The 14,294-nt window shown below is 37.2% G+C and overlaps 1 protein-coding gene across 7 annotated transcripts in view; it reads right to left on the reverse strand.

The window, feature by feature from the left end:
• Positions 1-14,294, reverse strand: part of SOX6 (SRY-box transcription factor 6) — a 366,784-nt gene that overhangs the window by 250,318 nt on the left and 102,172 nt on the right. The window contains exon 1 of one of the 7 annotated variants that reach the window (XM_085063210.1): positions 6,094-6,598. The exons of the other annotated variants lie outside the window; for them this stretch is intronic. The gene's annotated coding sequence lies outside the window, so the exon portion shown is untranslated. Of the gene's footprint in view, positions 1-6,093; positions 6,599-14,294 lie in introns of those variants that run through there. 7 annotated transcript variants of the gene reach the window in all.

Genomic DNA, 14,294 nt, shown 5'->3' on the forward strand with positions numbered 1-14,294 from the left:
GATACATAAATAGGTAGATAAAAGCTCTCTAACCTGCATGTTGTTTAGACTGATATGCCTGTACATAATATGGATGGAATTCACTAAGCTAACCGTTAGTAGTGAGAAGTACAGTAACTGAGATAGTGCTTGCTCACAAATTTTCTAAAGCAGGGATCTCTTCCCACTCTGGTTCTAAAAACTGCATTACAGGTTCACAAAGCAATATATTTTTTAACAACAAATATTTTCTCTTTCTTGCCTACTGTATGATTCAGTCTCTCTAGATTTGGTTGGTATCAGTCTACCTATTTTGTGTAGTTCTAACAATTTTTGAATAGGAATTCTAATATACTGGCACATCTTTTATACTAAAATTGTTGCTTCAGTGCTGGAGCTGAAGAAATAAAACCAGAACATCACCACTGATTATTTAAAATTTCTACAGCTTCTGTGATCATCTATGATCTAAGACATGCTGATTGTACCTTTAAAGGATAAAGAACAGTATGATAGGGAAAAAAAACTTTTAGAAAAAGGCTCAACAATTAATTTGCTGGCACCAAGCTTTCTTTCTAATTTATTCCCTGAAAACTTCGGTTTTAGGAAAATAGGAAAGTGACATTTCTCACACAATGCAGAAATGGTTATTGATACTAATTGATGCAGTAGTCACTTTTATCCTTTCCTTTCTTTGCTTGCAGAAACAAAACAGCTAAAGCAGATAGCAGGAGACAGAGGACCCAGTAACTCTGGATTCCATGTCACAGCTGTAGGGTGCAGAAGAGAATAACCCTAATGAAGTCCATATACTATCTTTAGAACTATATCAGTACAGCTCAAAGCAGACTCTGATCCTCCCTGAAACACAAAGCTGCTATTACTGATTATTGTTTTAGTTGACTTCGGCATCAATTCCAAAACTTAGCTCTTTCTTTGAAATAGGAAGTCCAGGCAACTATGCACTGAATGCCTAGATCTGAACCCTGACAAGCCAGGGAGGCTTATTATTCTCCTGCTTATAACACAGCAGCTCCCTTCCTAATAGGCATTTAGAACAAAACAATGTTTCTCTCCTGCAGGGTTTTATTTGGCCTTTAGATTAAACAACGCTCTAGGTTGGTAATCAGGTTTACCAGACAGTTGTCACGGGGTCACCAGCAGCTGCTTTGTTTTCCCTCAACTCTGCTCTCTAAGGTGGTGACAGTGCTAAACGGACTACAACTGATGGGGAAAGCAGGAAGATGAATGAACAACGTCCTAAAAATACTTTTTTCAAAGGAAAAGCAGTCTATTGAAAAATCACAGACAAGAAAGATTCAGTATAAACACTAGTAAAGCATATATATTACCTCAATAAATGCTAAAAGCCTACCCTGGTAAAGCAAGAACAAGGACATATGTGATTCAGCTCCCATTTTTCATGCAAAAACTGGGATGCATACTTATACATGAGGCTTTTTTTTAAAATCCAAGTTAACAAGGAGGTACAACAATGTCTTTAAATTGGAACTAAACAAGCACAGTCCTGATGAATACTCAGCTTTGGGGGAAAAAAAGAGCATAAACAGGTAGGATCTGGCTACTACAATTCCCACTGAGGTTTAAACACACAATTCTCCCAGTGTGAAATGACAGGAAACTTGCACATGAGCATAAACTATTAGACAGCAGACAAACTGGTTTTTACTCCTTTTTTTTTTAACTTTTTTTACTTTATCCATTCCTGTTGAGAGGTAGAAAGGCCAAAAGGATGTGCATGATAGCAGCTGCTGAAGTGCCCAGCCTAGGCCTTCTCCCAGCACCATGGAGTTTGGTTGTTTGACCTATTTAAGCAGAAAGCACCCTGAAAAACCTCCACTTTGTTCTGAACATCCCTGTTTGCCTCCTACACAGAACACCTGCACATCACAACCTCATCAGTCCAATTTGTAAAACAAAATTTGTGGGAAAACACTGAGTCTGCTGGTTTTTGGCTCTCACAATCTTGGGTCATTACAGTTAAAGCAAATTTACTATGGGTTTTGTCTTGGTCGGTTGTTTTTGTGTGGTTTTTACTACAATTAAAACATTTGGTCTAAAGACCACAGAATAATTAATAACTACACCAGTACTGATTTGTACTATCTTTGAAAGAAATGCCAACAGATTTTCCTCTGGCAGCTATAAAAATACACCCAAAACCCGTGTAGTAAAGACAGGCAGGGGATTACATTTTCCAGTTCTGTGGATGTTATGTACTATCATCCACTACAGCCACAGAACTGTATTCAGAAGGTGAAAAATGACACGTGTTTGATTGCTCCAGGATTTAGTAGCTGAAAATAATGTGTCTTTGAGAATACACTGCTTCATGAGGATGTCTTTTTAAAAAACTACTGGAATACGTTGAGTGTAATAAGGAACACATGTAACTCCTACTTCAGATGAGGAAAAAAAAGGAAAGAAAAAATGTTTTCCTTTAGCAGCATGTGATTCAATTAACTCTTCAAGCTCTTCTCTTTTTGCAACTGTTTAAAGCATAATTATTTTCTACAAGACAGTAAAAAAATTATCCCCAAAGGCAAAATTAAGTCTTATACAATTTCTCTCTGTTATCAGACATGGGTCAAGTATTAATAAACACCTATGTATCTAACCAGGATTTTGAAACACACGGAATGCTACAGTTTGTAGAAAGCAAAACCCACAAGACACTAGGCCTATTTTATTCTGATGTTTAGATGAGGGAAGTTTAATTTGCTTTTCCAGCTCTATCATCTTACAATTCATTTTCTCCTAGGAGGAGAGTTCTGATGATTCTATATTCTGTCTTTAATTTCTTGTAGATATATAGATAAATGTGGACTTTGTAAAGTCACAAGATTACCTTGAATTTGTCATTTTTTTTGTCACACAACCTTGTAATTTTATATGTGACCACTCTATGCTGCTGATGCTCCATAAGGTCTCTGTAAAACTGGAGTTCTTCGTGAGCTCTTTTGGTGATACTACAGCCTGAAATGAGGCTAAGCACCACCTGCACCATATTTATCTACTTGTTTATGAAAAGAGTTTCCCCCTCATTGTGTGGATAACTGACCTTAGCCACAGCTAATAAGACATCAACTTCCTTGAACTATGCAGCTTTACACTGAATCTTATAAAACACTTCAGTGTTATCCATATAGCTTCACTGAGCTCCTAATGAACTGAAACACATTCTCTCTCCAGTGCTGTCACCACAGACAAGGTGTGGTCCAAGAAACAAAAATAACCTGGCCCAAACTTTGCTTTGGCCATCTGTTTCTGTAGACAAGCTCCTTCCTGGCTACTAACAGGTTTTCATAAAGTGGAGAATCAAGCAACATATAGATATTTATGCTCCACCCTCCTCATCATCTCATCTTACTGCCCCAACCATGTAGTGACAAGAATGGTTTGCTTGCTGCAGGCTAACTGCTTCAGCAGCCTCCCCCGAGTGCAGCTGTGTTTCCAGATGTGTGTCTAGTCAGTCAGAGACCTCTGGAACTCCATCTCTCCTCGACATTAAGCCTTTAAACAGGTTGGGATCTACACATTGTGCATTGAAGAAAATAGTTTTACTTAAAGTGAACACCCTGCTCAGTCAAACTAGTTCCAGTAAATCAGATGATGTTCTTATCAAGCTATTCCAGACATGTCTAACTTTTTTGGTTGGGTTTTTTTTTCTCCTTTTTTTTTTCCTGTAATGCACAACTGAAAACAGGAACTGGCACAAAAGCAGTGGTGCCAGCTAAACTGACTTGCAGGGGGACATTTTTCACAGGTTACACTATCATGTTTTTGAAACAAGTCACCAGAATGGGCACAAAACCCCCACAGTTTCTGCTTGATATCTTTTGTTTCTTTTACTTAAGAATATTACTTTTATCCCACCTGATATAAATAATAATAATTAAATAATAGCTCATTTACACTGGCTTATAGCTGTTGGGGATCAAGACTGTTTCTATTCATTTGCAGGTAGTATCTGATTATTTACAATTCTGTCAATAAGCTAATGCTTACAATTAATTTTAAAATGAACCAGTTGAACCAGTACAGTGCTAGAGCTCAAGTGTCAACTACATATATACATGAAATACAATAAATCCTGAAGTACTACTTCAAAATGCAACCAATTTGTCTAATTTGTGGGTTAGTACACACATAAGTAATATAATCACCCTAATCAATCCAAAGAAGCATAGAGCGATTTTCTTTTTTTTTTTCTTTTTCCCCAACAGCACTATACTAGTTGTTCCTGATGATGTTCCAAGCAGAGCATTCCAAAGAGTCACTCGTGCAGGAAAACAGTTGAGCTAAACTCAAGTTGCCAGCTCTTTTCTAATTTTAAGTTTAGCTTTCCCATTCTGAGGCAAGCATTCCTCTCCAATACTAGTTAAAAGAGCTTATCTAATTTAACTTCCATTTTTTCCTTAAACATCTGGGAAATTTCATTTCTCTAATCAGTTTCTTACTTTCCTCCACTAATTACAATCTTGTTTTTTCTACGTATATCATTTCCTGTGTGATAATCTTTTCATCATTGGGTTTCTTGCTCTTTATATATTTCCTAGATGCTGGTGTTCAAACTCAGAAAATGAAGCTTATTTAGGTTGTCCCAGTTCTTCTTAAAATACTCAGCTAAAATGTGCCTCAAGAAGTTATTTGCCCCTATGTATATCTGAATATTTAGCATGGCTTCCAAAATGCCACCATTCGTTGCCCCAATAACTCCATCAGCAGCAAATTCTAGGCTTTTAATTTGCTCTGACATGATGAGACACCCTTCAGAGGACTTGGCCACCAGCTGTCCCTGTGCTCCAGGAGGCCAAAGTCACACGCAAAACAATGACGCTGTCAGACAAACGCCACTTCTCTCTTTCACTTTCCCCTTTCCTCATTGCCTCTTCTTCCTTTCTCTTTCTCCTTTGCCCCAGGCTGTATGCCATTCCCAAAATTAAAAGGTTTCTTCCTTTCTTCATAGCTCGTGAAAAGTTATCCTGTAGAACTACATTGCTACAGGGGCTCAGCCTTCAAATTTGGAATACTTTCAGTTTTTATCTGTATTTTCATTCTTGTAGCACCGCAATCCCTTTCCTATGGATTTCAGGCTATTTCATACATGACAGGCTAAAATCTGGACACGGTAAACTCTCTTTCACCAAGACAGACACTGTAGTCATATCGTGTGCATACTGAATTCGTCTAAAGCAAAGCAGGATTTTTTTAAATGCTACTAATTTATGTTACAGCACACAGCTTAGGAAAAGTTATTAAATGCTGTATAGAGACTTTCTAGTTTCCACAGTACCAGACTACCATTTAAAAGATTTTGCACAACTCTTATAATAAGATAAATAGTAACACTACATTGAAAAAAAATACATGTTTATCATACCTATTTACTAGTATCAGGGGCACAAATTTGAAAGTTTTCCCGAGATAAGGTTTTGAGTTTTTAAAAAATAACCAAAATTATGATATTATATTCAACTGGCCTAATGGTTTCATTTGCATTTCTCTGTGTAAACACAGTGGTATGTTTACCAAACATCCATTTCCTTCTAACCCCAGATCACAGATTTTTGAAACCACACACCAAAAAAAGGTTTTTTTATGAACAGAAATGTGTTCACAATATCAAAACAAACAAATAAATCATTCATACAGTGTGAAAACTGAAATCTAATAACTCTGAATGAAAAAGTTCTGCAACATAAAAGTCCCTGCAAACCTCCACAATACGTCCAAGTACAACTAAAGACAGACTTACGTAATATATTAGCTTGCATTGCAACTGCAAAGGACTCTTCAGGTTTTGTAATCAGTTCTCACACTTAACCACAAACCAGGAAAGAATTGTTATGATATTTCACAGTTACATACATTGCGTAGCTTAGAAATACGGCTTAGGAATGTATCTTCTTACCAAAGTTAAACACAAGTCTAATTTCTTTCATTCATTTGAGGAAACTGAGGATCAACATATGCTGTTTCACATGCTGGTACTTTAAGTAAAATAACAAAGATTCTTTTAAAAACTAAACTCTCTTATAATGAAAAACAGAAAGGAAAGATTTTATTCCCTTGAGAAGATGATTTGCTTACCTGGTTTTGCCATTCCACACCAACAGCCCGAACAATATTATCAGCTCTTCAGGTACTAATTCTTGCTAACTGGAAGGATATTTTCTCTCTTGCTGGATTAATAATCAACTTTCCTGATAGTTCATTTGTAATTCTCTGCTGCTTAACCCTTTGCAGGGCTACCATTTTGAACTAAGCAGCCTATGCTGTTTGGCTCATTTTAATAAAAAAATAACAAAATATGCTAGCACATAAAAGAGAACTAAATAGCAAGCAAAAGAGCAAAATTAAGAATAGATTATCTTAAAAAACTAAAAGCTTACAAATACTTAAAACAAGACTTCCTTTCTCTGAGAGACTCTAATTACTAAACCTAGTTGCTGGTAAAACAATGCCTCAACAACCTGGGAGCTGTAAAGTCCAATGGCTCATACCACTGCACGCTCCCAGGAAGCCACTGCTCGACCTCTCATCTTCAGCTAGCAAGCAAGTATGACACATGCCTGCCTAATTCTGAAAATAACATCTTTTATTAGTGAGTAGTCTGCTGAGAAATTGCCACAGTTATCAGTTTGTGGAAGGCCACCCATCTGTGTTGTCAGAAAGCAAGAGCAAGAGTGGCCAGAAGTAAAAATGAGATAAGAGAGGCCCAGAATAGCTAAAAAGGGGAGTTCAAATGAGGTCAGAACAGTTTAAGATGGGATACCTAAAAATTATATGTAATTTTATTTTTCAGGTGTAACAGTAGTAAATTACATGTATGTTATCAGTTTCATAAAAATTCAATACAGCTCCGGCAGCTCTATTGTGAAATGAGTAAAAAGACTATAAAACAAACCTGGTAAAAGGGTTTAGAGATCTCCTATATGAATGTGGAACATTCTGGAAATGCTCACCTAAAGAAACTAGTGTTTGGGGCTTATATGATGGGCCTTAAGGTGTGCATTGATTGTGGACAGAGGTAAGAGGAAGAGAAAAATAAACTTGTTGCATGGATAACTAAGGCATAATGCTACAAAAATAGGGAAATAATAAGAAGGGCAGAGGGGGGAAGTCTTTCTGAAAAATCGTGAATCGGGTTTTTGGATGGCTCTTGGAAAAATATGAGGTGACAGCTCAATTCACTAACAGAAATGCTTTCCTCATGAACTCCACTGTATCTGTTTTATTAAATATTATGGCAATAGTTCCATTTCTTCCTTAAAACAAATGCACAGAGTCTCCTAAAGCTTCTGCATAGCACAGATGAGACTTTATCTATTTCCTTTTGCATAAGAGTAGTCCTACAGCTAATCTATTTTTACACAACTATAGGTCTCTGCTCTCTATTCAGTAGCATCTAATACAGTTTGCTGTAAACTTTCTGCAATATGTGCTGTAGAATTTATGATAAAATGCTATGAAGTTTTGAAGCAAATTTTATTCATATTTATGGCTAATTTTATTCTGTGTTTGAAGGAAAACCTTTTAAGAACGCCAATAATGTGAGAAAGCTGCAACAACTGAATTTATTGTTAAGTATCACATCAGTGGTACTCCTGGGGGCTCCTCTTCATGGGAAGAAAGCTTAAACAACATTTTCTAACACTTTGGACTGCGTCCCAGAGATGTGATGGCCTACAGAGGCAGTGCTGAACAAAGCAGGCTGGAATAGTAAGTCAGTAAACAGCCCTTTTCAGAGGATGGCCACAAATAAGTGCAACTTTGTTTAATAAAGGCGAATTATAGTTATCTTTTGTTCTTTAGTAGGTGCATTAGCTTTCTCTCCTGTTCCACCTGACTAAACTGGTAGTATCTTTTCTATCACCTGACTGAGTAGTTGGCTGGAAATAATGGGAGCAAACAATCCACTATTGTTATGAGGGACAATGACCTTTCATGTCCTTGGAGCTCGCCATGACCTTTCATCTTTCCTATCCTCCAATGGTCTCTTCTAACAACTAAAACTTCACCCCGTTAGGCTGAATTCCAGATTGTCATAAAAAGCCCCTTCCTTTCGAAACAAAACCAATTTTTACACCAAGGTGGAGGAGAAACACAGGTCCATTGTTCCCGCACAGATGGAAGTTAGAGTTACTAAGGCAACAGCTCTAATCCCTCTTTTTACCACCTTTTTCACATCATTGGCCTATCAAGTGTGCTACCTTTTAACTCATAAGCTCAAAAGCTGGTAGTCTAACTGACTGCCCTAATTAGCTACGATTTTCACAGTACAGACAACATGATGAGCTAATCGAAATTTGCAAAATAATGACGTACCTCCAGCAAATATTCCTCCTCCTGAGGCCCAGTCTTAGAATAACAATAATGAGACCATTATTAGAGGAGGGCATTAAAATGCTGCACTGCTGCTAAACAGAGAACTTAATTGTTCTGGTCTTGTCCATTGAATCAACAACCTATTGTTGTGGACTTGAAAAATAAAGGACTGGAGAATGGGTGCCATAATGATTGGTCTGTGCTGCCATACCAGCACTCTGTAGAATTGTTTTCCTTTTGAAACTCTTGATGGACTAGTAGTTTTGTTTAAAAGTAATATAAAAGCCAATTGTCTGGATAAAAAGTCCTATTTATTGAAATCTTTAGAAGCAGTTGCATGGATTTGTTCATGACCCCCAAGATAAAAACACAGGGACCATAATAATGCTATTTGTGGCGACCACTGCTTGTAGTGACACTGCTTGTAGATAACGCTGTCCTGTCTAGCTACTGCAGAAGGAAGGAAGGCATTTCCTTTGCAGACAGAAATCATGGCAGAAGGTCAAACAGTGGACAGACCCAATTCATCTTTAAAAATGAGGATGTTTTCTTTTAAAATTTAAAAAAAAAAAAAGGCCTGATGTATTTGGCCATCATTTACAATTCAGGGTTTAGAACAAACTGAAAAAGGTATCTGTAATCAGTCACATCACAAATTTTCTTGTTGATTAGTTTGTAAGATTAAAAATGACAGATCTTATTTCTTTTCTTCGCATCTATACAATTATAGCCTAAATTTTGTCATTGTGAAACTGAATAATATACACCATGAGATGCAGTGACTGAACTGACGCAAACTGGAGCTTAATATTAGCTATGGATAGTCTTATTTAAATTTGGAACTGGGAAGAGGAGGTATCTAAAATCCCTGGCATGCCTTTTAATCTAGGGGTTTTTTAACTATTAAGAAATTAGAAACTACAGTTTTTCAAAAAATGTTTCAAACAAACATGGTCTTGAGGAAAAATATTCTCCCAAATCAAAAGTCATAGTTTTATTACATAAAATCATCATTAATCATCACTGCTCTGGATTCCTCTCTTAGCTTTCACTGCAATAGAACAGATGAAAACACAACAGCAAGAATAGATTTACACTTTGGAATGAAAATTAAAATAACACCTTGTCGTATTTTTATAGTTATGGCTCTTAATGCATCTTTCTACACACAAATTGCTCAAAAACAAACTATGACTCTAGACTAATATAAACAGTAAAAGGTTGTAGAATTTGGGTTTGCAAGAGTACCCGTTGGTAATTTGCCATTTATTTCAATGGCAGAAAGTTCAGGGTTTAATTCTTCTCATTCTTACCGACATACTGTAAATCAAAATGAGAAGAATAATTGTGAAAAAGAAAAAAAAAAAAAAGGAGGAAAATTTAAAGTTAAAGGTTAACCCAAAAGGTATTTTCAGCAGTTCTAGGAATTGCTCATAAAATGTAAAGTTTTCTTGCATGTACTTGCAGAACACCTTTTCTTTAAACTTTTCTAAATTGAAAAATGCCTGATATAAAAGTAGTATTAAATTGTAAATAAGACCTCTTGCTTCATTCAATCCATGCTTTGCTTCATTTATCTTCATCTTGTTAGGCTAAATTAATTAACAATCTCTGTGTTGCACACTTTCTCTTTTCATTACATCAAATAATGGCCTGGATATGGGAGAAAACCCTCACCACAGGGATCTTGAAACACTACCTTGAGGAAGAGTCTCTTACATATGCATTGCTTTAGCAATATTAACTAGCTGGATGTTATGACATTTATTAAATGGATCCTTGAATCCTTCACCACTTTAAAATAATTGTTCTGATTTTGTGAGAAACAAATTTGAAAAAAAAAAACAGGGGCTTGAAGTAAATCAGGTTTACAATTTGTGAGCCACAAGTACTAAAACTTAAATAGATTTAATCAATGCTTTATTTAATATAAAAAACCTGCAACTTGAATACAATTTCTGGCCAACTGTGTGCACAGTCCCAAACATATCAATGTGTCAAATTACACAAACCAAGTTGCCATATCATCTGTTTGTGAATGTTCTGTATATAATTAATTGAGTGTCTGGGACACTTTCATTGGTAAATCTGGTTATTTAGATACTGTAATGGGGAGCAATGTGCTAAACTATTAGGCAAGTTTTCCTCCTTTAACCTACATTATGGCATCTAGAGCAAAAGGACAAAACAGTAAAGCCTTTTTTAATCTCACCCTGATCAAACAGCCCTCTTTCTCCAATCACAGCTTTGTGCGTGATATCTTTCTGCTAGTGTTTCTTATTTAATTAAAACAGACACTGACAGAAGGACATGGATTAGGACTGTAATGATGCATTTACTTAGATTAATCGGAGGCTCCTTTTGGAGTAATGGCTTAAACAAAGAACAAAAGGAAATTGTTATGAAACAGCCTTTTATCCCAGGCAAAGGTCAAATTATGAGGTTTTTAATTTTGTCAGCCTCTGTTATATTGGACCTTTCTACTGGAACATGAGAAGTGCTTCTCTCCCCTTCTCCCCCGAGCCACGCCAGTTATTATAATACAGCCATTAAAGCTGCAAATTAAAATGTCTGATTTTAAACCAGGTTGCTTAGCTTTCAAAACCCTCTAATTAGCATGTTGTGCATTGTTGTGAGGGAAAGAAACCTAAAATGCTAATGACCTGCTGCCAGGTGACCACACTGCTGTGCACAATAATACAGGCTCATTCAAGTAGGAGTAATACCAATAACACCCAGCTCTTATGAATTACCCAGCTCCAGGTCTACTCTGCACCACATGTGCTCAAAGAAACAAGCCTGCATCCAGCCAAAGATCAGAGTTCAGTAGTCAGAGCAAGAGATTGTTGTATGTTAACTGGGAAGAAGTCTGTGCCCATTCAGACACTGCGAGGCAAGAGAAAAACATTTGAAATCACCACGGGCCAGGTGATCCTTGGGCTAGGCACAGAGAAAAGCAGGGAATGGAAAAATCTTCCCCTTTGGGCAGAAGCTACAGATACACTTCTTTAAGTCTCAAAGGAGACAGCCACAACCTGCTGTGATAAATTCTGCTTCCGTTCTTAGCACACAAAAGGACAGCAATGCACAAAAATACCCCAAATACAGATATATTTTTTCCCTTTCCCAGTTTACCATTCATTGCAACAAGTTCATTGAACTCACAAAATTAAGCTAGATCGTGATATTTCCTTAAAATATGCTACAGGAGAAAGTCTGGCAATGTGTCTTCAAAGACTCAAACCAAATACAAAACATTTCCTTAAACCTCAGGGTACTTGAGGCTCTAGGTTTGCTAAAAACGAAGTATTCAAAAACTTACTTCAAGCAAAATTTCAAAAGAAAAGAACTCGCACATCCCAGTGACAAAACGACGCTTCAAGTAACTTCCTTTTTCCAAACTGTAGCTGCAAAAATATTCATCAGTCTCCTGCGCCACCAAAACTGTACACAGACCCAATCCTCCTCCTGTCACACCATCCACATCTCTGGCAGGCCGAAATGTCACCCAGAGGAACACAACCTGATACCAACAAAGAAGCAAAGCTTTTCCAAAGGCGCCAATGCTGGGTCCAAACAGCAGCAGCAGAGGCAGCTGCTCAGCACCACAAATAACACCATCCTGAAAAGGCCAGAATAATTAGTAGCCAAGATTAACCCCACTTGACCTGTTTTTTACCAACAGTTGAGGAAAAACGACTTTCTCTGCAGCTTGACATCTTCACCACAAAGATCGCGGCGCAAGCCCTTCCTGACATACCAGCAGAGCGTTGACAGCGTTCCTCAGAGGTCACAGCAGTAGGAAGTTGGATAAGATGTTGAACAGTTATGCTGGCCCTGATGTCTGCTCATTCCCAGAAGTCTCCCGCCTTTCTCAAGTGATCCCTAATTGACCGTTAGGGGACAAAAATGACTGCAAAGTGTCTTTTCAGTCATTTTTAATCCCTTGTTGCATTATATTTTATCTATGAATTCACCAGTCCAGGGGGAAGGTTTTGTGTGAATTTATATCCCAATGTTCCCAAAACTGCTACTCAATGAAAAAAACAATCTAATTCCTCTCCAGATGAATTACAAAGTGGCCAGGTTAAGCAAATTAAACCATGTGCATGGTCCATTATATATTATAATCTCAAACCCATGTGTCAACACTGTATTTTTTGTATCCTTTTTACACAGATTCTGCCACACTACTGCCACTATATTCCCTCACAATATAGTCCTAATCCCAAAAAATAAATTAACAACTTGCCTTTGAAAATATTAACATGATTACATTTAAATGGCCTACATAAAAAAGGAAACTATACTTATTTGCAAAGATAGTAAATTCAATTTACTTAGCACTCAAATACCTAAGCTGCTTTAAAAAAGGATAACAAAATGTTAACAAAATTAGTAATGTTCACTCTGGCTAGAAATAGCCTGAACTTAACAGTAGTCTTCTACAACTTTGAGATATCACTGTCATCAGCCAGAACTACCATTTATTTATTTGTTTAAACTTCTGTTCAGCCAAGATAATCACATCTTAAGATACGTGAACCTGTTTTCACAGACACATGTATCATCCACTAGTGTTCTTTGGCTGCCTCTTAGCTGTTATTTTTTCCTGAATAAAACCACCTCTGTGAGACAGGAAAAAAACTGCTAAGTTTATTTATTTATTAAAAAAAATGAAAGAAAAGAGCTCACAGCTAATGAAAAACAGACTTTCTGTATAGTGATAGGTGGCTCTATCCTTAACAACTCAGAGTCAGAAAATTGTCATTCTTTTCATTTTTAGAATTCATCCTAACAGTGTATTTTACAGGCACCTTGGTATGTCTACTGCATTGATATGCACAATGCAAATACACTGTTTCCCAAAAGTTCTATTTGTTCCCTAAAATATATTAAGTATGCCAATGCTCTTTTAGTGAACAAGTAATAAAATCTGCATTAGTATCCTACACAGAATGTGAATTCATGCTTTAAGATCAGAGCTGCTTAGATAGCAAATTATCTGCATCATTTCCCATTTAGCAGCTAGAGAGCTGCCCAGGTACAGTCTGTGCCTCCATGAATATGGTACTTCATGTCCTGTGGTTTTTGCTGCATATCCATGGCTTAGGTAGAAATACATAAGAACATGTAAAAGAATGTAAATGTAAAAGAACAGCAGTAAGCTAGAAATCCCAGAATTCAGAGCAAGAGCCTGACAAGAAGTCAGGCAGTCACAGCAGCAGCAAGAGGCACAGCACAGCAGATACACTGCTAAAGCACTCAATAACCACACAGTCCTGCTGCTTTGCTGCAGAATAAGGCACTGATTGGGATTTGACACATTGCAAGTTCAACTGGGTCCATTAAGCTATACCTCTGAGTAACTACAGTGCTCTGTAAGGCTGACCCTGGAAACTCTGGTGGCCAGCACTGAGCAAAGACAATCTACTTCCTCACTTTTTGAACATCAGTTTCATAAGGCCAAGCAAAAGTCACAATATGCTGTGCACTGAGGGACAGCAGAATAAAATATATTTCCAGGGGGAAAAAAATCATGAAGTCATTGAAATTTCATGCATAATATGCAAGCAGACTTGACTCAAAGACATGAAGAAAAGGGAAGGCAGTTCCTGCTATGTTTCTTCACTCAAGTAGCACCCTGGATAAGTGTGTAGTTATTTAGATATGTGTATATATACATAATTGAACCTGTACAATATGGAAATATATATGCATGATGGAACCCATATAACAGTCAGACAATGGAACCAAATTCTCTTGTCCAAATTAACAGCTTGCACCCCCAATCACCAGCACAGAGCAGCAATTTTCTCTATCTTCATATACCACGAAAGAAGAATGGTTCTTATCTCCGAGCACCAGCAGCTGCTCTTTGGGTTTGCCCCACTATCCACAGCCTCTCAGTTTTTTTCCATGTTTCCTTCTCTACAGGTTTCCTGCATCCTGGTCTACCTGGT

The sequence above is a fragment of the Lichenostomus cassidix genome, chromosome 5 (genome assembly GCF_008360975.1).
Source record: "Lichenostomus cassidix isolate B80296 chromosome 5, HeHo_3.0, whole genome shotgun sequence".
NCBI classification, from domain to species: domain Eukaryota; kingdom Metazoa; phylum Chordata; class Aves; order Passeriformes; family Meliphagidae; genus Lichenostomus; species Lichenostomus cassidix.